Raw genomic sequence first — 21,944 nt, 5'->3', positions numbered from 1 at the left:
CCAGAGCTGTTGGCCCTGCTGTTCCATGTACACATAGAAGCCAGGGCCGGTTCTAAACAATTGACAGCCCCAGGTGACCGCTCAGCTTGCCTATAGGGTTGCCAGATGGTTACAAAAAAAATAGCAGACAAAAATTAAGTCAAGCAAAAAAAAAAAGGGGGGGGGGGGTTAGGGAGTAAAATCAGATTTCTTCGGTGGCCAGGCATGCCTTTGGGCAACTTCGTTTAATTCGCCAGCTGCAACCCTTAGGGTACGTCTAGACTACAGGGTTTTGTCGACGGAAGTTTTGTCGACAGATACTGTCGACAAAACTTCTGTCGACATAGAGCGTCTAGACACATTCAGTTCTGTCGACAAAGCAAGCTGCTTTGTCGACAGAACCCTGTAGTCTAGACGCAACCCTACAGGCAATAACACCTTCTGTCGACAGAACTCTGTCGACAGAAGGTGTTATGCCTCGTAAAATGAGGTTTACCAGCGTCGACAAAACTGCTGCGTTCTGTCGACGTTATGTCGACAGAACTCAGCGGTAGTGTAGACGCAGGTATAGTTTTGTTGACAAAAGTCCACTTTTGTCGACAAAACTCAGTAGTCTAGACACATTACTGAACAAACATGACTTGGCCACAGTGATCCACGCTCTTCTTACATCCTGACTGGATTACTGTAATGCACTTTACGTAGGGCTGCCTCTAAAGAGCCTTCGGAAACTTCAACTGGTCCAGAATGCCAGTTCATATTAACATCATTCATAATCATTTGCATTTGTATGATCTTGGAATCTTGATTCCCTGCACTAAGCACTAGAACTGCTTCAAGAAATGACGTGCCCCGCTCCATGTTTTACTTCATTCAAAGTTCACCGCACAGTACTCCTTACAGCTTAATTCCGTTTACCCGGGTGATTCAAAACCGAGCCAAGACTTTTCATAGGATCCAGAAGTTTCTGGACCTGTTCTTAGAAACAATGCACATTTGATTCAACTTGACACAATCAAAAGTTTTTTTTAGTGAATTCAAGAAAGTTTCTGGTTGTGAAATGTTCTCTCGGATGTCAGAAAATTCCTCTCCATACCATGTGAGCTGAGCAAAACTCCCTTTCCAAATTTGCTCCAGTCCAATTGTACTCCTTTGAGATCTATGATTAGATCATCACCCCTTCCATGAACATACCTCCCACAGTGAGACAGAGAGATTAGAGAAATCCAAGAAGGGGAGTCTGTAAAGTAATTGTTTTCACAGGGAAGCGGGAGTATCCCCCCGGATCTAATGGGTCATGGATATTTGCAGGGAAATTCTAGATCAGGATCTGAAGTAATTTATGACACGAGCTGACCCTTTGTACTGTAGAGCACCCATCTTTCTCCAGAAGCCCCAATTCTGAATGTGCCAAAAAAAACCACCACAACAAATAGTTTAGTAGCACCTTAAAGACTAACAAAACATGTAGCTGGTATCATGAGCTTTTGTGGGCACAACCCACTTCTTCAGATGACTGGAGTATTAGAAGTCTAGATCCAAGAATAAATAAAAGAAGGGAGGGAAGGAGACAGTGAGTAGATTGTACAAGTAGTTACAAGAGGCTGATAAGAACAATTAGCATCTCCATTGTTTGGTTGGTTAAGTCATTAGGATGTGGAAGGTGGTGTGCCAGCCATCTGATGTCTCTGTTCATTCCATTTGCATAAGAATTAAACATGTAAATGAAGTTAAGTTCCAACCCTTCCCTATGTATTTGGCTTGTGGAATTGTCCTGAAACAACATGGCGACTTGGAGATCCATTAATGAGTGCCCAGGCAGGTTAAGAACAATGAGGAGTCCTGTGGCAGGTTATAGACTAATAGATATATTGGAGCATAAGCTTTCATGGGCAAAGACCCACTTTGTCAGATGCATGTAGTGGAAATTCCAGAGGCAGGTATAAATATACAGGCATAAGAAAAGAGTTCCAATGAAGAGTAAGGTTAGCGATAATAAGATCAATTCAGTCAGGGAAGATGAGGCCCATTTCTAGCAGCTGATGTGGACGTGTGAATACCAAGTGTTGAGAAACTGCTTTTGTAGTTGGCTAGCCATTCACAGTCAAACAGGCAGGTTAAAGTGTTCGCCAATAGGTTTCTGTGTGGAGTTTAGCAGAAACCAGTGAGGAGACCTAGTGTTCTATGAGAGTCATGCAGGGATGTGAACAGAAAAACACTTAGCCTTTTGCCTTTCCTGACCCCTAAAATCTTACTTATCCCAGCACCCACAAACCTAGAGGAGAATAGCTCCTTTGAGATCCCACTGGGGGAAGAATCAAAATGATGAACCTGAGTTGGTTTCCTCACACCCCCTGGGACCGTGGCACCTGAGCCAGGTTCTCTCTTTATGACTGCATATGATTTACAGTGCACCGGTAGTGAGGATGATGGAGGTCCTAGGTTTTGTGTCCCAGGCAACGGTTAATGCAGCCTGACCTGGAGAAGGCTGACCATGCAAGCAGACATAAGATAGGTATCATTGGAAGGACCCTGGATTCGGTAACTCTGGAGAAGCCAAAGGGCAAAAGACACGAGGCATTCTGTCCAGACAGACATCCAAAGACAAATAAAATTCGACAGATGGCATGGAATACAAACCCGAGAAGCTGAGAGAAATGATCGCCCACACGTGTGTGCGCCTCAGAAAGTTTGCAATTTTTTTTGTGTGCAAAGCTTCACTTCTTCTCTGGTGTACTTGCTTATGTAAAGGGTGAATTTTATCTTGCGACTACACCGTGGGAGTGGGGCTCAGGCCTCGGGGTATGTCTAGATCCCTTATGCCTCCTTCAAGGAGGTTTACAGGATCTGTCGAAAAAGGCTTTCTTTCTCGACAGATCCCCCTCTAGACTGCCGCTTTTTGCCGACAAAGTGCTGAGTCGGGAAAACGCGGCGGCCATTTTTATGAAAATTAGGCAGGGGATATTTAAATCCCTGCCTCCTTTGCAATGTCGACCTGCCTAATCTGCATCCCTCTGCCAACAGAGGGATGCAATCTAGACATACCCTTAGGTTCTGTTCCCAGCTCTGTCACTCGTTTGCTGTGGTTCTCAGGCTGTGTCAAGTTTTCCCCGGATGCTGCACTCTCAGAACCCCAAATGACGTCAAAGAAGGCAACAGATGCTCAGTATCTCAGAAAAAAAATCAGGTCCTTAACCTGTATGCTACAGCTTACTCTAGGTAAAATATGAACTGCCTGGTAGTGCTTATGCATTTACTTAGATTTATAAAATGCTAAATCAGACCACACCATGTCTGCAAGATGCAATGGGGGCTTCAGACCACAGACATTACAGCACTGGCTGGCGTTGTTATCCAGAGGGAAAACCAAAAATATCTATCAGCTAAATACAGGCAGTCCCCGAGTTACGCAGATCTGACTTATGTCGGATCTGCAGTTACGAACGGGGCTTTTCTCACCTCGGAGGACGGGAGCGGCGGGACGCCCAGATGAGCCGCGGTCCCGCCGCCTGCGTTCTCCGGGGTGAGAAAAGCTGCTCCCCGTCTCCTTGGTCTGCTGGTCAGACCAGGGAGAGGCGGAGCAAAGCCGCTGCGGGCGTCCTCCGCGGCTTTGCTCCGCGTCTCCCTGGTCTGCTGGGGGGGGGGAGGCGCAGCTAGTGCCCCCTCCCCCCCAGCAGACCAGGCTTTTCTGCCCACGATGCCTGGGGTAGAGCAGCTGGGGCACTGCTGGGTTGGTCCCGCAGCGCCACTCCTTGGCGCTACTGGACCAACCCGGCAGCACCCCAGCTGCTCTGCCCCAGGCGTCCTGATTCAGCCGCTGCTGGTCAGTTTCAGCAGCGGCTGAATCAGGTCGCCTGGGGCAGAGCAGCTGGGGTGCTGCTGGGTTGCTCCAGTAGCGCCGCTCCTCGGCGCTACTGGAGCAACCCAGCAGCACCCCAGCTGCTCTGCCCCAGGCGTCCCCAAGTCAGCCGCTGCTGAAACTGACCAGCGGCTGACTACAGTAAGCCCGAGGCAGAGTTGCTCTGCCCCTGGCTTCCTGGAATCAGCCGCTGGTCAGTTTCAGCAGCAGCTGACTTGGGGACGCCTGGGGTTCTGAAGTTGAATCTGTATGTAAGTCAGAACTGGCGTCCAGATTCAGCCGTTGTTGAAACTGATCAGTTTCAGCAGCGGCTGAATCTGGACGCCAGTTCCGACTTACATACAGATTCAACTTAAGAACAAACCTACAGTCCATATCTTGTACGTAATCCGGGGACTGCCTGTATGACAATGCTTATACCTTGTTCTTTCACTAACAGATGCTATCCTCTATGGCTTTGCCATTCTCTTGCGCAATCTTGTTTTCATTGTTATGAATTTTAGGGACTCTCAGGCTATGTCTACACTATGAGTTGTGCCAGAAGAGGCAATGCAAATGAAGTGCGGATTAGCATTTTCTCGCACTTCATTTGCATAATCTCTTCCGATCATTTTGAGCAAGGGTTTTTTGCGCAAAAAGAAGCAGTGTGGACGTTTTCTTTTTGTGCAAAAAATTATTAGATCTTGCGCAGAAGTGGGGTTTTGCACAAAAAGGAAACATTCACTCTGTTTGTTTTTGTGCAAAAACCCCTTGTGCAAAAACAGTTTGGAAGAGATTATGCAAATGAAGTCCGAGAAAATGCTAATCCATACTTCATTTTCATTGCCTCTTCTGGCATAACTCGTAGTGTAGACGTTGCCTCAGATCAGAGAAATGGTTGGTGGGGTTCGAGAGACGGAGTCCATTTTAAAATCATCTCTGCTTCTTTGCTAATTGCTCTAAAAGAGAACTAATGCACAATGATACTTTTATTGAATTAATGCAAAAATGATGTAAATCCAGTGTTTTGCAACATACAAGTCTTTGCTGCATGGATGGTGAAGGGGTCGTATGGTGGCACCTAGCTCCTAAATTCTTTTCAGACATCCTTTGTCTCTGTGTGAACTTCAAGTTAGGGCTAACACACATTTTCCCTTGCATATACTGCCACTCATCTGGCTTGCCCAAACGGATTGTCTTGTGTCTTTGTTGGATGGGTGACCTCTGCTGGACTGTGGTGTCCTGGTTGGACAGACAATTGTTCTCTTCAGTAATTAAGCTAGTCAAATGGCTTCCTCAGAGAGACTGGTCTGCTGCAGGATTCAAGTTCACATTTTGCTGAGGATCAGTTTGTGGGGCTGATGAATGATTATGGACCAGGCGCAAATACAGACTGTATTGTTATACGGCAGGGATGGGCAAAACACAGCCACGGGCCGAATCTGGCCCAGCGAGCCACTGGATCTGGCCCACGGCTGCAGCAGGGAGCCTCAGGTGGGCTCACCTTCATGCCCCCACACACCGCTGAGACAAGTGGCTGCTATGGAGCCTGGTTTGAACAGCTGCAATCTTGGGGAAGTGGGAGAGGCATCATGTACTGCCCCCACCCCCAGTACAATGCCATTGGCTGGTTTCCGTCCAATGGGAACTGCTTGTTGTCAACAGGCAGCTTGCAAAGCATCCTGCCCCCCTCCACTCAGGCTCATAGATAGTCTAAGGCCACATGGCTTCTACAGCCAGTGTGGAGGTGGGGTAGGCAGGAAGTGTGCCTGAGAAGACTGCTGGTCAGGAGTCAAACAGGTAAGTCTCCCATCCAGAGCCTGCCTCTGGCACACCAACTCTCTACCCCCATACCCCACATAACCCAAACCCTCTGCCCCCTTCCTGCACCCATATCCCCTCCAAGATCCTTCACCTTAGTCCCCTGCCCTAGGTCACAGCCCCCTCCTGCTCAAGTTCTCAACTCAAACCCCTGCACCCATTCCCCTGCCCCTGGTCACAACTGCCTCCTTCACCCCAAATCACTCCCAGATCCCACAGCCTCTCCTGCACCCCAATCCCTTGCTGTAAGCTCTCTTCTGCACTGAACCTTCATTCCAGACCCTGCACCTCCTCCATTAATATCATGGACAAGTGTGGCCCTCGACCACTTTCCAAATTCTTGGAGTGCCCTCCCCCTGATCAAAAATTATTGCTCACCCCTGTTTTACAGGAGGAACCTTTCTAGTTTGGTACTCCTTGGTTCAGGAACATCCATGGTCCAGCATGATTTTAGTCAGATGGCTGCTTATTGTGAGTGGGGCCAAGTTTCCTGCACTCCCTCCTTATCTATGTGCCTCTCGCTGCCCCAGGCTAGGACCACAGCTGGGGTGATTGTGGAGCCCTTGAACAGGGCCAAGAGTGGAGCCCCAAGATCATAGCAGAGGGGGTGGTGCCTTGGGCGTGGGGCTGGTGGCTGGGGCCAGCAGCTGAGACCCTGGGGCTAGCATTGGAGCCTCTGGGATGTGGTTGAACTCCTGTGGTCTGTCAAATTCTGGACTAGAGAGGTTCAGCCTGAATTATGCTTGAGATGAAGGGACATATACATATATAGATAAAGAAACAATTGTGAATTAGGAATACCTGTGACAAACAGATAGTCCCCATTCAACCAGTGTAATAGTGTGGCTGCAGGCACACTACCCTTTATATATTCCTCATCTGGCGTGGCTATTATGTTCCTAATTATGATACAACAACCCACTATGACAGCTACTGGGCAAATAACTATTCACATCTATTAGCAGCGAAGTGGAAAGCAGAAAATACTTATCATACTTGCAGCAAAATGCAGGACAATGTAGCACTTTAAAGACTAACAAGATGGTTTATTAGATGATGAGCTTTCGTGGGCCAGACCCACTTCCTCAGATCAAATAGTGGAAGAAAGTAGTCACAACCATATATACCAAAGGATACAATTTAAAAAAATGAACAAATATGAAAAGGACAAATCACATTGCAGAACAGAAGGAGGATGCGGGGGGGTGGGAAGGGGGAGGAAGGAAGGTAAGTGTCTGTGAATTGCTGATATTAAAGGTAGGGAGAGTGGGATGTTTGTGAGTTAATGGTATTACAGGTGATAATTGGGGAACTCACAAACATCCCACTCTCCCTACCTTTAATATCAGCAATTCACAGACACTTACCTTCCTTCCTCCCCCTTCCCACCCCCCCGCATCCTCCTTCTGTTCTGCAATGTGATTTGTCCTTTTCATATTTGTTCATTTTTTTAAATTGTATCCTTTGGTATATATGGTTGTGACTACTTTCTTCCACTATTTGATCTGAGGAAGTGGGTCTGGCCCACGAAAGCTCATCATCTAATAAACCATCTTGTTAGTCTTTAAAGTGCTACATTGTCCTGCATTTTGCTTCAACTACCCCAGACTAACACGGCTACATTTCTATCACTATCATACTTGCATATGTCCATAGAAGGAACAGAGGCATTCAAGTGGATTCTTCGAGTGTGTTGGATCCGCTGTGTGAGCTGCTTATTAGTACATCTCTCAACTCATGCTTTAGAACATCGTGGAGCAAATGTACAGCGCACATCCCAGAAAATTTCTAATTCAGATCAGTTTGCCTCTCCCGAGAAAATAATTGCCAGAGCGCAAGTAGGCAGCACACAGTTAGCTTAGTAGAAAATGTGGCCCATTATTTTTAAATTCCTCTGCCAGACGGGGCTTGTCTTGAAACTGATAGATAGAATCAATGCAGGAAACGCAGAGCAATAGCCCATGGGCTTTTTCTAAGTGGTATCCTTAGCAGGTAAGTTACACCCACTTTCAGTTTTGCTCCATTCTTTCCTTTGTCTTTTTGTTTCTCTTGATTCTTCTGCTTGGCAGTGAGCCAATGAGATAATGGTGAATAGTTCCATTGTGCTTATTGTCAATCATCTGTTGTCAAAGTTCTGAAAGTAGAATACATTCCAGGCCAGGAAAAATGCTAGCCTTGCCTACTAGAAGATGTGCCTGGTGTTGCTCAGGTTCTTAATTCAAATAAGTTTTGGTTTTCTTTATATAAATCATTGTTCTGGGATGAGGATGGGGATGGAGATGACAGGTTTGGGATGTAGGCTGCCCTGGGCCGGGAAAATAAACCCAGCCCTCTCTCACCATAGCAGGTTGGAGCCAGGTGGGAAATGCCTGTCCATGGCTGCTGCAGCTGCAGTGAGCACAGTTGGAGAAGGGACGCTTGTCCCCCAGCTGGGAGACAGACAGACAAACAGGCACACAGACAAACTCTCTGAAATACATAGTAGATAGCTGTCCCTTTCTCTACCCCTGCCGGCCCAATGGGGCTATAGCTGTCCTGGTTGCCATCTCTTGCCCCTTACTGCCACCTTGTGGTCATTCTGCAGTGTAACTGTCCTCCTGCTAGACCCTTCCCTTTCCATTTTATGAGAAAGAATTGAATTCCACACTTTTCCCGTTATCCTGCCACAAGCAAACCTTGATCTTGCTTTAAGTTCTAACAGGAAGCTGAATGCCAACATTTGGTGCTCTTACCTCTTACTGTTTAGGAGGAATTCATGAACAAACAGACTCATAGTTGGATGGACAGACAGACACACATTTCCAACATATACAGTAAGATAATTGTTTAATAAAAAGTACTGGCCTGTCCCACGACAGGACATTTTCCAGGGCAAAGGCCACAGAGCTGGGGTGAGAGAGATGGGGGCACTCGGTTCCTGGCCTGATCCCTTTGTGGTAAAACAAAATCAGAGAAGATCTCATGCTTCTGTGCACTGGGTCCCAATTCTGCTCACCCACATCTGGAGGCAGGAATGTAGGGCTGCCTGGGCCAGAGGGTCAGGCTGGTGGAGGAGAGCTTCAGAGAGAAAAATTGGAGGGGAAATCTATATGACTCTTCCAAGACATGCACATGCACGCGCGCGCGCGCACACACACACACACACACTTTCTCTCACTCTTTCCCTGGAACTCTGTGGCCGTTATTTCAATAAATACCCCGATCCTTTCCTTGAGGAGAGATTCAACAAGGACAAGTGTTGCGTTCTGCACTTTGGAGGGAAGAATTCCAAGCACTGCTACAGGCTGGGGACCGAATGGCTAAGCAGCAGTTCTGCAGAAAAGGACCTGGGGATGACAGTGGATGAGAAGCTGGAGATGAGTCAACAGGGCGCCCTTGTAGCCAAGAAAGCTAATGGTGTATTAGGGTGCATTAGGAGGAGCATTGCCAGCAGATCTAGGGAAGTGATTAGTCCCCTTTTTTTGGCTCTGGTGAGGCCACATCTGGAGTATTGCATTCAGTTCTGCCCCCTGCCCCACTATAGAAAGGGTGTGGGCACATTGGAGAGGATACAGCAGAGGGCAAACAAAATGATAATGGAGCAGGAGCACATGACCTATGAGGAGAGGTGGAAGGATTTGGGCTTATTTAGTCTGCAGAAGAGAAGAGTGAGGGGGGATTTGATAGAAGCCTTCAACTTCCTCAAGGGAGGTTCCAAAGAGGATGGAGAGAGACTGTTCTCAGTGGTGAAGGTTGGCAGAACGAGGAGCAATGGTCTCAAGATACAGTGGAGGAGGTCTAGGCTGGATATTAGGAAATACTATTTCCCTAGGAGGGTGGGGAAGCAACGGGATGGGTTCCCTAGGGAGGGGGTGAAATCTTCATCCCTAGAAGTTTTTAAGTCCTGGCTTGACAAAGCCCTCACTGGGTTGATTTAGCTGGGATTGGTCCTGCTTAGGACAGGGGGCTGGACTTGATGGCCTCCTGAGGTCTCTTCCAACCCTATGATTCTATGATTCCTTGCTAGTGGTTTTATACTGATGGTATTTTCATCCCTTCCCTCTCAGATGAAGTCCCCTAAAAGTGGCATTTCAAGGCCACAGAGAACTGTGGGTAACCAGAAAAGGCAGATGGAGGAGAAATCCCTAGGGTACGTCTAGACTGCATGCCTTTTTCGACAGAGGCTTTGTCGACAGATACTGTCGACAAAGCCTCTGTCGAAAAAGAGCGTGTAGACTACAACCAGTTCTGTCAAAAAGCAAGCTGCTTTTTTGAAAGAGAGTGTAGATGCTCTCTTTTGAAAAAGTACAGTGGTGATGCAATAGCGCCTTTTTTCGACAGAACTATGTCGAAAAAAGGTGTTATTCCTCGTAAAATGAGGTTTACCACTGTCGACAAAACTGCCGCGTTCTGTCAACAGAACATGGCAGTAGTGTAGACGCAGGTATAGCTTTGTCAACAAAAGTCCACTTTTGTCGACAAAACCCTGTAGTCTAGACACACCCTGGCTGCGTCTAGACTGGCCAGTTTTTCCGGAAAATCAGCCGCTTTTCTGGAAAAACTTGCCAGCTGTCTACACTGGCTGTTTGAATTTCCGCAAAAGCACTGACTTCCTACTGTAAGAAATCAGTGCTTCTTGCGGAAATACTATTCTGCTCCTGTTCAGACAAAAGTCCCTTTTGCGCAAAGCTTTTGTGCAAAAGGGCCAGTGTAGACAGCTCAGATTTGTTTTCCGCAAAAAAGCCCCGATCGCGAAAATGGCAATCGGGGCTTTTTTGCAGAAAAGCGTGTCTAGAAAAGCGTGTCTAGTGCTTTTGCAGAAAAGCGTCCAGGCCAATCTAGACGCTCTGTTCCGAAAATGCTTTTAATGGAAAACTTTTCCGTTAAAACCATTTCCGGAAAATCATGCCAATCTAGACACAGCCCCTTGGTGTTGAAGGAGGGTTACAATGACCTCTAGGCTCCTCTGTCTTTCCTTTCTACTGGAGGGCCTCACTGTGAGACCTGCCTCTTCCACTCTGCTGATGGAGTGATAATATGTGCTGGCCTCGTGAAATGCTAAGCCATGGCAATCTTTCAAAACTTAATTCTGACTTTGGTGTGAAGAAAATTGACCTGGAGAGAAAATGGAGGCTTTAAAAGCATTAAAATACAGAGCAGAGGCTCAGAGGGCCCCGGCATGTGTTTCACTTAGGGAAAGAGAAAAAACAACAACATGCCCTTCATTTTATAAGGCTTTATGGCTTAGTCAGCTTTCCCTTAATACTGACCATTGAGTTATTGGGCTGGGAGCAAGCAAGAACTAAAGTACACTTAGTGCAGGTGGGAGAGTACAGAGGATGTCTACATAATCATAAATCTGTAATAGCTTGTTGCCAAAATTAACTCTTAATTTGAAGAAGGATGGAGAACACAAGTGGATGCAGCTTCACTTTGGCGAATAAGCAACCCCGTGGCAACTGACAATAGAGTGGTTTTTAAAAGCATTTAGCCGAGCCTTGTGGGGCAGCAATAGAAGCTTTTATCTTGAAATAATAATGACCTGGGTGAACAATGCAACCTCTTCCCCCTTTGCATGCTGGGTAAAAACTGAGAGAATGTAACTCCACGGGAGTGCAGTAAGATCAAGCCTGTCTGTCAGGAAGATTTGCAATAGGACCCCACCTCGCACTGGAAAAAATTGTTCTTGGTTAATGGTGTCAGCTTGCTAATGCATGGTCAGGGCTAATGCACCTCCCAGCTTTTGTGGGCTGGATCAGCAGCACTTTAGCTCACACCCCAGGTGTGCTTTTGGTTTGCCCATTGTGGCTTAAGTCACATATTTTAGATGCCAGAGCCAAATAAGAACAGTTTTCAGTACATGGCAGTGTTTCATCATGCCTTTCCCAAGGGAGACAGACTCTCTAGAGCTGGCAAGAAATGGTGACAATTCTCAAGCATCCAAAAAGGTGCCATGACCCAAACTGGGACAGAAAGTCAAAATATCAAAAGTTTTCTACAAATCAAAAATCTTGCCTTTTTTCAGATCAGACCAGTCGAAATGTTTTGTTTCTGTTTTGCTCTTTTAATATACATTGACTTAAATTTCTGAGAAAGAGGTCATTTCAGGCAAGAAACAGAATTTTTTGTCAAAATGAGATAGTCCAACCATTTCAAAACTCTTCTTTTCTTTTCCAAATTTTGATTTGAAATGGGAAAATTATCAAAAATGTGTCTAACCCGCAACAAGGTTGGGTTTTGATGAATCTGCTCTTACTGAGGTCATATCTATACTTATTGGAAGATCAATTCTGCGGTGATCAACTTTGCAGCATTTGATTCAATGGGTCTAGTAATGACCAGTTAAATCAAATGCTGAGGACACCCGCATTGACCATGGTACTCCTTGCTGTCGCGAGTAAGGGAAGTGTTTCTGTGAGAATAACACCAAAGTTCTGCTAAAGGTACATGGACTCCAGCTACATTATTTCCATAGTCAGAATTGTGCACCTTTAGCCAACCTTCCCCTGTATCATAGACCTGGCCTGACAAAAAATATTTAGTTAAAAAGTTTCAAACCATCTGTACATGCCAGAAAAGTATAGTGTGTACAAGAATAGTGTAGCTGGAGTTGACAGAGCTTAAGCAGAATTTCTGCAGCATCCCTACTGTGGGATGTCAATGAGAGAAACTCTCCAATCAACTTCCCTTATTCCTCATGACCCCATGGAGTTCTAAGGTTGACTGGGGCACCATCAGCAGTCAATTCAGCAGGTCTTTACTAGGCCCACTAAATTGAACCCCGGAAGATTGATCTCCGCAATGTTGATCTTGGAGTAAGTGTAGACCTGGCCTAAGAATTTGCTACCGTGGAGCCTGAATCTGCAAGATGCACATTCCCCATTGGTTTCAATGGCAGTGGAGAGACAAGAAATTTCATACCTATAGGAAAGCACTTAAGCACCTTTAAGGATTGGAGCCATCGTGCACATATTGCTTGTCTTTCAAGTTAATATCTGTGCACACATACGTGCATAATGCACTGGCCTGGAACTTAGGAGACTGGGATCAAGTCCTTTCTGCCACTGAGGCTGTGGGGGTCCTTGGGCAAGTCACTTAGGGTATGTCTACACTACCCCGCTAGTTCGAACTAGCGGGGTAATGTAGGCATACCGCCACTGCAAATGAAGCCCGGGATTTGAATTTCCCGGGCTTCATTTGCATAAGCGGGGTGCCGCCATTTTTAAATCCCCGCTCGTTCGAACCCCATGCCACGCGGCTCTACACAGCACGAACTAGGTAGTTCGAACTAGGAAGCCTAGTTCGAACTACCTAGTTCGTGCCGCGTGTAGCCGCGCGGCATGGGGTTCGAACGAGCGGGGATTTAAAAATGGTGGCGCCCCGCTTATGCAAATGAAGCCCGGGAAATTCAAATCCCGGGCTTCATTTGCAGTTGCGGTATGCCTACATTACCCCACTAGTTCGAACTAGCGGGGTAGTGTAGACATACCCTTCGTCTCTTTGAACCTTAGTTCCTCATCTGTAAAATGGAAATAATAATTGTGCCCTGCCTCCCATGGCCTTCAGTAAAACTCAGCACAATTGATGACAAAAAATCTCAGAGGAGTAGACTTGTTGGTCTATAACTTTAAAAACAATGAGTGGTCCCATAGCACCTTAGAGACTAACTAAAATATATAGAATCATGAGCTTTTGTGGTTAGTCTCTAAGGGTATGTCTACACTACCTCGTTAATTCAAGCGAGGTAAGCAAATCAGGCAACCGGAGTTGCAAATGAATCCTGGGATTTAAATATCCCAGACTTTATTTGCATGTTCCCATCCAGCCGCCATTTTAAAATCCCCCTTAGTTCGAACAAACTGCCTGCAGCTACACGCGGCAGTTTAAAGTTAATCCGAACTAAATCCTTAGTTCGGATTAACTGTTACACCTCATTCCACGAGGAGTAACAGTTAATCCGAACTAAAGACTTAGTTCGGATTAACTTTGAACTGCCGGGTGTAGCCATGGGCAGCTCATTCGAACTAAGGGGGATTTAAAAATGGCACCCGCCTGGGAACATGCAAATGAAGCCTGGGATATTTAAATTCCGGGCTTCATTTGCAAGTTTGAATGCCTACAGTAGCCACCCTAGTTCGAAGTAGGGGGCTAGTGTAGACATACCCTAAGGGTATGTCTAGACCAGAGTCATGTTGATTAGTTTACTAGACATACCCAAATGAAGCGGCGATTTAAATAATTGCCGCTTCATTTAAATTAAAATGGCTGCCGCTCTGTGCCGATCAGCTGTTTGGCGGCACAGTGCTGTAGTCTGGACGCTCCGCTGTTGACATCAAAGGCATTTGTTGACCACCCCGATAAACTTCATCCCACGAGGCATAACGGGGCAGTCAACAAATGCCTTTGATGTCGACCGCGGAGCGTCCAGACTAGCGCGCTGAGCTGACAAACAGCTGATCGGATCAGTGCGGCCACCGTTTTAATATAAATGAAGAGGAGATTATTTAAATCGCCGCTTCATTTGGGTATGTCTAGTAAACTAATCTACATGGCTCTGGTGACAGAGCCATGTAGTCTAGACATACCCTAAGGCTACATCTAGACAGCAGGGCTATGTTGGGATACCGGAAGTATCCCAAAATAGCAATTCCGCATCTTTAAATGCACCTGTCATTTCTAAATATATTTCAAAATAATGGGCATGTTATTCCGGCATCCATGTAACCCTAGTTCCATGAAAGTGAAGGGATTTTTCAGAATGGTGCTTTATTTCAAAATTACCTAGAAATCAGCTATGCATTTTGTACATTCACTGAGTTTTAGGGGCTGCATTCCAACCCCAAAGCTCTAATTTCCAGAGATGCTACCCTGCAGCCAAACACAAGAACCATTTGCAAGAAAACAAAGCACAGTTGCTCTGTCAGCTTCACGGGCAGTAGCAAAAAAACTATTTATTTCCATGTCCATCTGCTCTCTGGGCACCTCTTTTTCATTGTGCAGGGAAAAAAAACACGTTGCTTTTGTTTTAAAGCCAGCAGGATAGTAGGTCTGTGAGTGAACTGTGCAGCTAACTCATGGAATGGCAACTTTATAATGATTTATTACCAGTGATCTCCTCGCTCTGTTCTCAATACATAATTCAGTTTTCCCCTGAAGTTGTAGCTCAGACCAGAGTTGAGTATGACAATAACTTCCCACTACGATCTGGGGGAGAACCTGGTTGTTAACACGATGTATTCAGAGGAGTTTCAAGACTCCTGTCGTGCCCCCCATCATGTTTCTATTTCATGGGTGATGAAGGCTCATTGGGCATCAACTTTGTCTCTTTTATTCTTCTCCTGCGTATCTGTCTTCTCTGCCCATCCCTTAGGGATTGTGAGTCAAATAGCAGGGCACCGCCGTTATTCTGCAATGTTTAAGGTGCTATGGCAGCAGCATTTATCCACATGTCGCTCGTTTCAGTTCTTTTGCTTGAGTTACTCAAACATAAGGCTAGATCGGGAGGAGAGGAGGGCTATAAAACGGCAGCAGTCCACCAGGATTAGCCCCTGGTTGGCCATTGTGGCTGTATTCACCTGCACCTCCACAGGTATGAGAGATCGCAATTTCCATTGGCTGGGAGTGATGATCCATAGCCAATGGGAGCTGTGATTCTCTTGTAACTGCGGGGGCGCAGGTAAATACGGCATTGTGGAGGCAGGCCTGGCCTTAGGGCATGGAGAGCAAGGCGGTTGCATTGGGCCCCGTGCCTTCAGGTCCCAGCGCTGCCCAGCGGCTGCCCACCCAGCCGCTCGATCCCTGCCCTGGCTGGGAGCCAACCTCAACGTGCCGCTTTGGGCCCTGTAAGCTCTTTAGCTGGGCCTCTGTGGGGGCCTGCCAGGGATTAACTCTGGCAGACTCGATCCAGCCCACAAGCGGGTATTTGCCCGCCCCTGGACTAGCTCCTCACCATGTGCGAACAGTGGAGCCCCTCTGAAGTCCATGGAGCTGTGCCGCTGTCCACCCGCACAGGATGTGGCCGGCAGTTTTTAAAAACGAAGGGAGTGTGTGAGAGATCGAGTAGAATGGTTTGTGAAGGGCTGATAAGTTCCTTAAGAGAAGTGCTCAGCAGGAGTGTTGTGTGGTGCAGATGGTTTCCAGCTCCAACTTGGAAGCTGCTGTGGATGGTGATCAGCGGCTTATTGGACGCTAAAGCAATCTCTATTAATTGATGAGCCATTTATTAAAACATCTATTAGTTAACCCTTTGTTGCCTGTTTTCCAGTGGCACCTTAATGTAAAGCGTGGCCAAAGCCTGAAATGACTCTTCTCTCCTTCTCATAGTACAGAAGGATTATTTTCCCTATTTTACAAATGGACAACTGAGCCCCCGCCCAGGGATAAAGTGACTTGTCCAAGTCCACACAGGCAGTCAGTGGCAGAGCCCAGAAACAGACCCACGTCTGTGGTTTCCTTGTCCACAGCCTCTAACGCAGGCCTTCCTTTCCTTCTGTTGAGGCAGAATCCACATGCCATGAGTTAGTTTGGGCCAGTTGTGGTTTTGTCTGACTCCTTTTCCCCCCACTTCTTTTCCTCCTGCAGATGTTTCATTCCATCCAAACCAATGGGCGCTCGGGGTGTACCAAGCAACAGCTCTGCCCCCTGATGTGACAGGCCAACTATTTTCTGACATGTTTCCAGAGGAAAAAAGGCATCAGCTGTACAGTTGTGTGTACTGGCTTTAAACACGTTCTTCTCCAGCACGATTTCTAATTAAATGTTGGGATGCTTTGCCCAGCATGTGTAGGGATGTGTTAGAAAGAGGAGAGGGAGTTAAAAAGAGGTGGAGTGAAATGAAAGCCTACATGGAAAGTAATGACACCTATGATGTATTTCGCTTTCTGCCTCAGGTAATTACGTGCCTACACAGTCTTAGATAGTGTATTTCTTTTCTCCAACAGATCACATCAGCTTCTTTGGTTCCAGTCTAGCAAATAAATATGAATTCACACACTTTATTAAGTTGGGTATTACTTACCCAGAAGACTAGAATAACTCATCCATTCTACTATTTTGGGCAGAACTGTAATTACACATTCGTTTGATGTGTGTATTATGGGGTTGGGGGGGGGAGGTGGGGATGAACAGAAGCTTTGCAAATTACTACACATCACTATCACAAGCCAAACTAGCCTGTCTGTGTGTAGACACTTGAGTATACACACCGGCTGTGTCCAGACTGGCCAGTTTTTCCGGAAAATCAGCCGCTTTTCTGGAAAAACTTGCCAACTGTCTACACTGGCCGTTTGAATTTCCGCAAAAGCACTGACTTCCTACTGTAAGAAATCAGTGCTTCTTGCGGAAATACTATTCTGCTCCCGTTCAGGCAAAAGTCCCTTTTGCGCAAAGCTTTTACTCAAAAGGGCCAGTGTAGACAGCTCAGATTTGTTTTCCGCAAAAAAGCCCCGATCGCGAAAATAGCAATTGGGGCTTTTTTTGCGGAAGAGCTCATCTAGTTTGGTACGGACACTTTTCCGCAAAAAGTGCTTTTGCGGAAAAGTGTCCATGCCAATCTAGATGTTCTGTTCCGAAAATGCTTTTAACGGAAAACTTTTCCATTAAAAGCATTTGCAGAAAATCATGCCATTCTAGATGCAGCCACCCATACAAAAGGTCCCATAGGGAAGGAGATGTCTCTGAGATAAACAAAGCTAATTTTTTTTTTAAATGGATGGAAAATGTCACACACATTGTCTTCAAAATTCTCTCCGTTTTCACAACTGGAAAATTCAAAAAGTGAAACAAACAAAATGTTCTGAAGTAAGGGTGATTCGAACAAACTGCACAGGAAACGGGTGGATTCCCCACCTCTCGATGTCTTCAGATGAAGACCTGACTGGACGCTCGGTGCAAGGGTCACCAAATGAAACACAATGGCCTGTAATGGTGATGCACTCCTTTTTTGGTCCATTTCTCCATCTGGCGCCATGGGAACCTGAAGGAAATCCATCCTAATGTGAAGGTCCAATTGTTACAGCTGGTTTATTTACACAGTTTGGAGGTAGATCTGAGGGATAGTCCAAGAACACGCAAATATTTCCTAACGTCTGCCAGACTATTGCTTCCTCCTGTGCTGGCTACCAGTCACCAGCCACCCACCCTGGTCCAAGCTATGCTGGGAACTAAGGCCCCCACCACTGAGAAATAAACCCCAAATTTCCCTGCTAGCAACAAGCAGCTCTTTATCTAGGACGTGGTGTCCAACCAGTAGCTGCTGCTATAGCAAACTAGCCAGACTCACCTGACCAAATAGCCACATTGTTCAAGCCAACTAGCCACACCCAACCTGCCAAAGAGCCACATGTGGCTAGTGACTAGCATGTTGGATGCCACGGATAGAAGAAGCCTTTCCCCCCTTGCAGCACACAACCCTTCAGCAGCCGGCTCCTCCTCTAGTTCCCGGGGATGTTTTTAACCGTCACTGGCTGCCCTTCATTGGACTCAGGTGCCCAGAATGAACCTGAGATAACTTCTCTCAGCGTATGTCTACACTACAAAGTTTTTTTTGGAAAAAAGGCTGTTTTTCCGAAAAAACCCTTGAGTTACGTCCACATTGCAATCCCGTTCTTTCGAAAGAAAATAGAAAAACGGAGGGGGTTTTCCGACATTGGTAAACCTCATTCTATGAGGAAGAAGCCTTTTTCCGAAAGAGCTTTTTTGGAAAAAGGTGTGTGTGGACGGGGAAGAGGGAGTTCTTTCACAAGAAGAGAAAAGAGGAAAAAGCACAGGTGCCCTGGTGGCCACTCTGTCCATAGTAATCACTACTTACATGTGAGAGAGCATCTATTCAGTGCAGACACTATCTTTATCTTTTGAAAAAGCAAATCTCTTTTTCCATGTGCTTTTGCAGTGTGGACGCTCTCTTTCAGAAGAAGTTTTTTGGAAGATCTCTTCCGGAAAATCTTCTTCCAAAAGAAGCCTGCAGTCTAGACATACTTCAGAGGAAAAAAGGGCTTTAACGATTCTTACAGCTGGTCTACCTGTCTTGCGCTGTGCTTCTGGAACGAGCAGGCCTGACTTTGTCACACTTGAGATATTCAAGAGGGCAGACTAGCTAAGCCAATGATCCCTTGTGACCCTGATAGTCTATGTATCCATAATACAATAGGGAAACTTCCATCTCAAGAGCACCAGTTCATGTCCAGTGTCGGCTGTAGTGCTCAAAAATTGTTCTGGTTTGCTGGTTGCTTGGTACCTTTCCTAGAGTTTTACATGGACACCCATAACCAGAGTGTCTGAGCGCCTTCTGGACACAATCAATAACAACCCAGGTTGATAGGAGTTTGGTTGGTCTCTGATCACTTCCCAGAGGACAAAGTGTCCGCATCACAATCCTGCTGGCAGATATAGGAGAGAAGCCTTGGCATGCATAAGCCTAAGAGGCTGACCTTCCCTTTCATGCTACTCTTGGCTACGCTAACCCCCGGCATCAACTTACCTCTGTTATGCAAATAGTGTAGCTGAAGTCAACGGACTTACCATGGAATCTTGCATGTGGTAAGGCCAGCTGGCAAGGGCTGCTGTCCCATTGATCTTGGCTATTCTTCTCATCCTGGTAGATAGTGGCATTGATAGGAGAGCTCTCGGGGGTCAATTTATTGCGTCTGGGTGTAACCCACACTCCTGGATGTGGTGAACTTTCCCGTCTGGGGGCAGTGCACTGTCTCATCCAGTGGCACTGAGATCACTTACAGCAAGAGAGAATCATGAGTCTGCTCAACAGCCTTAGCTGAGAGCCAGCAGGTTTTTGGTCTTGCTGCAGAACCTCATGTACTAAGCTCCAGAGGTCCTAGGACAAGAAGCAATGAGCTTAAACTGCAGCAAGGGAGATTTAGGTTGGGCATTAGGAAAAACTTCTTAAATCTCAGGCTATGTCTACTCTGCAGAAGTATCCGGAGGTATCCCAGAAAAGCTCTGCTGCATCCAAGGAACACGTCTGCTTTTTCGGAATAGTTTCCGAACAAGTGAATGCATTTCTTTTGGCATCCCTGCATTCCTCATTGTAGGAGGAAGAAGGGATGTACCAAAAGAGGAGGTTTTCCTGAAATTTGGCCCCGTGTAAATGGGCCAAATTTTGGAAAAGCCTCTTCCAAAAAAAAGTGGAAAAAGATAAGCAAATTGCATTCTGATATAACTCTGAAGTCTAGACATAGCCTCAGGGTGGTTAAACACTGGAATAAATTCAAGCATCATCACCTGCCTTTGGAGTTTGTTCCAAACCAACCAGGTCCATGGAAAGGTGTGCTAAGGTTTGCATACTACTCCGACTTTAATCACCTGTCTCCTTCCAGCCGAGGCTCTCACAGCACTTTACAAACATGCATCAATTAAGCATCACAGCATCTCTCTGAGGTGGACAGCTGTGGTTATGCCCCTTTTTACAGGAGGGGAAACTGAGGCAGGGATGTGCTTTCCCCGGTCCTAAGAGGAGTCAGTGGCGCAGCTGGAAATGGGACCCTAAGGGTGTGTCTAGACTACAGAGTTTTGTCGACAAAACTATACCTGCGTCTACACTACCGCTGAGTTCTGTCGACATAACGTCGACAGAACTCAGCAGTTTTGTCGACGCTGGTAAACCTCATTTTACGAGGCATAACACCTTCTGTCGACAGAGTTTCTGTGGACAAAAGGTGTTATTGCATGTAAACTGTCCTTTGCGTCTACACTACCATGTCGACAAAGCGGCTTGCTTTGTCGACAGAACTGAATGTAGTGTAGACGCTCTTTGTCGACAGAAGTTTTGTCGACAGTATCTGTCGACAAAACTTCTGTCGACAAAAGCCTGTAGTCTAGACGTACCCTAAGAGGGAGGAGCAGAGACATTCTTTCATCTTGTTTGTCGAGCAGGAAATCAGGGCTTGATGCTGCACGAGTGACATCAGTAGGAATCCTACAATTGACAGCAGTGGAACAGGAATAGGCATTTTAGGGCAGGCCTGTTTTTTGTTCTATGTTTGTACAGCACCTTGCACAGTGGAGGTCCTGTTCCATATCTTGATCTGACTAAAATGCAAACAGCAGCAATAATGGTCTTCTTTCTTAACATTAGTCCAGGAAGTCTTTACTGAAAAGGGGGACAGATTTTTGATCTGAAGCAATTGCAACCTTTAGGAACTGGGAAGCATTTTTATTCTGTACCTATCTACTTGTACATTCCTTGTTTGTTCTGGACTGTCAGCAAGGAACAGTTTGTAGATTACATTAAGGATGATGCACTAGTGCAGAAATGTTGTACAGATTAAATCTTGTCTCACCGTGTCTTCACATCATCGCCGTATATAGCTTAGTTGAATGATAAGGTTTGAAAGCTGGCAAGATAGCTCTTGCTGGATCAGTAATGTTCATTAAGATAAAATCAAAGACATTCTCCTTCTCTTTTCCACAGGGTTCATAATATAAAAATAAATGAATAAACGTAGCTATCAGGCAATTCACAAGAGAGACTCCTTAGCTTTGAAATCATGGTTACCAGTTTTTTCTACTGCAGTTTTTTTGAGAAAGAAAGAAAGAAAGAAAGAAAGAAAGAAAGAAAGTGTCTATACTACAAAGAAAAGTTGGAAAAAGATACACAAACTGCAATCTTTTTCCGTTTTTCTTTTGAAAGAGGCTTTTCTGAAATTTGGCACATCTAGACAGCACCAAATTTCGAAAAACCCTCCTCTTTTGATACATCCCTTCTTCCTTGTAAAATGAGGTTTACAGGGATGGTGAAAGAGCGTGTCTGCTTTTCTGACATTTTTTTCTGCAAAGCAGACGCATTCCTTGGACATGATGTAGCTTTTCCAGGATACCTCCAGTCTCCTGGAAAAGAGTTTTAGTCTAGACGTAGCCAAAGAAAGAAAGAAAATGACTTAACAGCATCAACCCAATTGAGTTTAATTCCAATGCTTTGACAGTGCTTGGTCCCTTGAGGGATAAAGAAAGGAAAGGAAAAAAAAAAGGGAAGAGAAGCAAAATAATTGAAAGGACTGATTCCATTCAGGAGGAATTATTATCCTAATGATTTATGGCTTCATTAATGACTTTGATTGAACTAATGATTTTTTTTGTACTTATGCAGAATTAGGGCTGCTAGCTGTAAGGTTATTGGATGTCAAAGCCAAGGAGACTCATTTGTCTCCATTTAAATACTTAATGATCTCTTTCTCCACATTGATCAATGAGATCTCGGGTTCTCTTTGTATTTTTGTGAAGTTTCTTGCTCAATGTCTCGCAGGTATTGACTTGGCGCTCAAGGGTGGCAACGGAAAACTAAACGTTGACATGCGAGTAGAAAAAAGCGACAACT

At 45.8% G+C, this 21,944-nt stretch overlaps 1 long non-coding RNA gene across 1 annotated transcript; it reads left to right on the top strand.

Moving 5' to 3' along the window:
• The first annotated feature begins 7,799 nt into the window (after positions 1–7,799).
• On the top strand, positions 7,800–16,540 carry LOC142819320 (uncharacterized). Its single transcript, XR_012897174.1, has 3 exons — positions 7,800–7,847; positions 8,385–8,451; positions 16,199–16,540. It is a non-coding gene; the product is annotated as an uncharacterized LOC142819320 (long non-coding RNA).
• Positions 16,541–21,944: the final 5,404 nt, after the last annotated feature.

This window comes from Pelodiscus sinensis, chromosome 22 (genome assembly GCF_049634645.1).
Source record: "Pelodiscus sinensis isolate JC-2024 chromosome 22, ASM4963464v1, whole genome shotgun sequence".
Lineage (NCBI taxonomy): Eukaryota > Metazoa > Chordata > Testudines > Trionychidae > Pelodiscus > Pelodiscus sinensis.
Note: the sequence above shows the minus strand (reverse complement) of the source record. Positions and strands in the feature narration are given on the sequence as shown.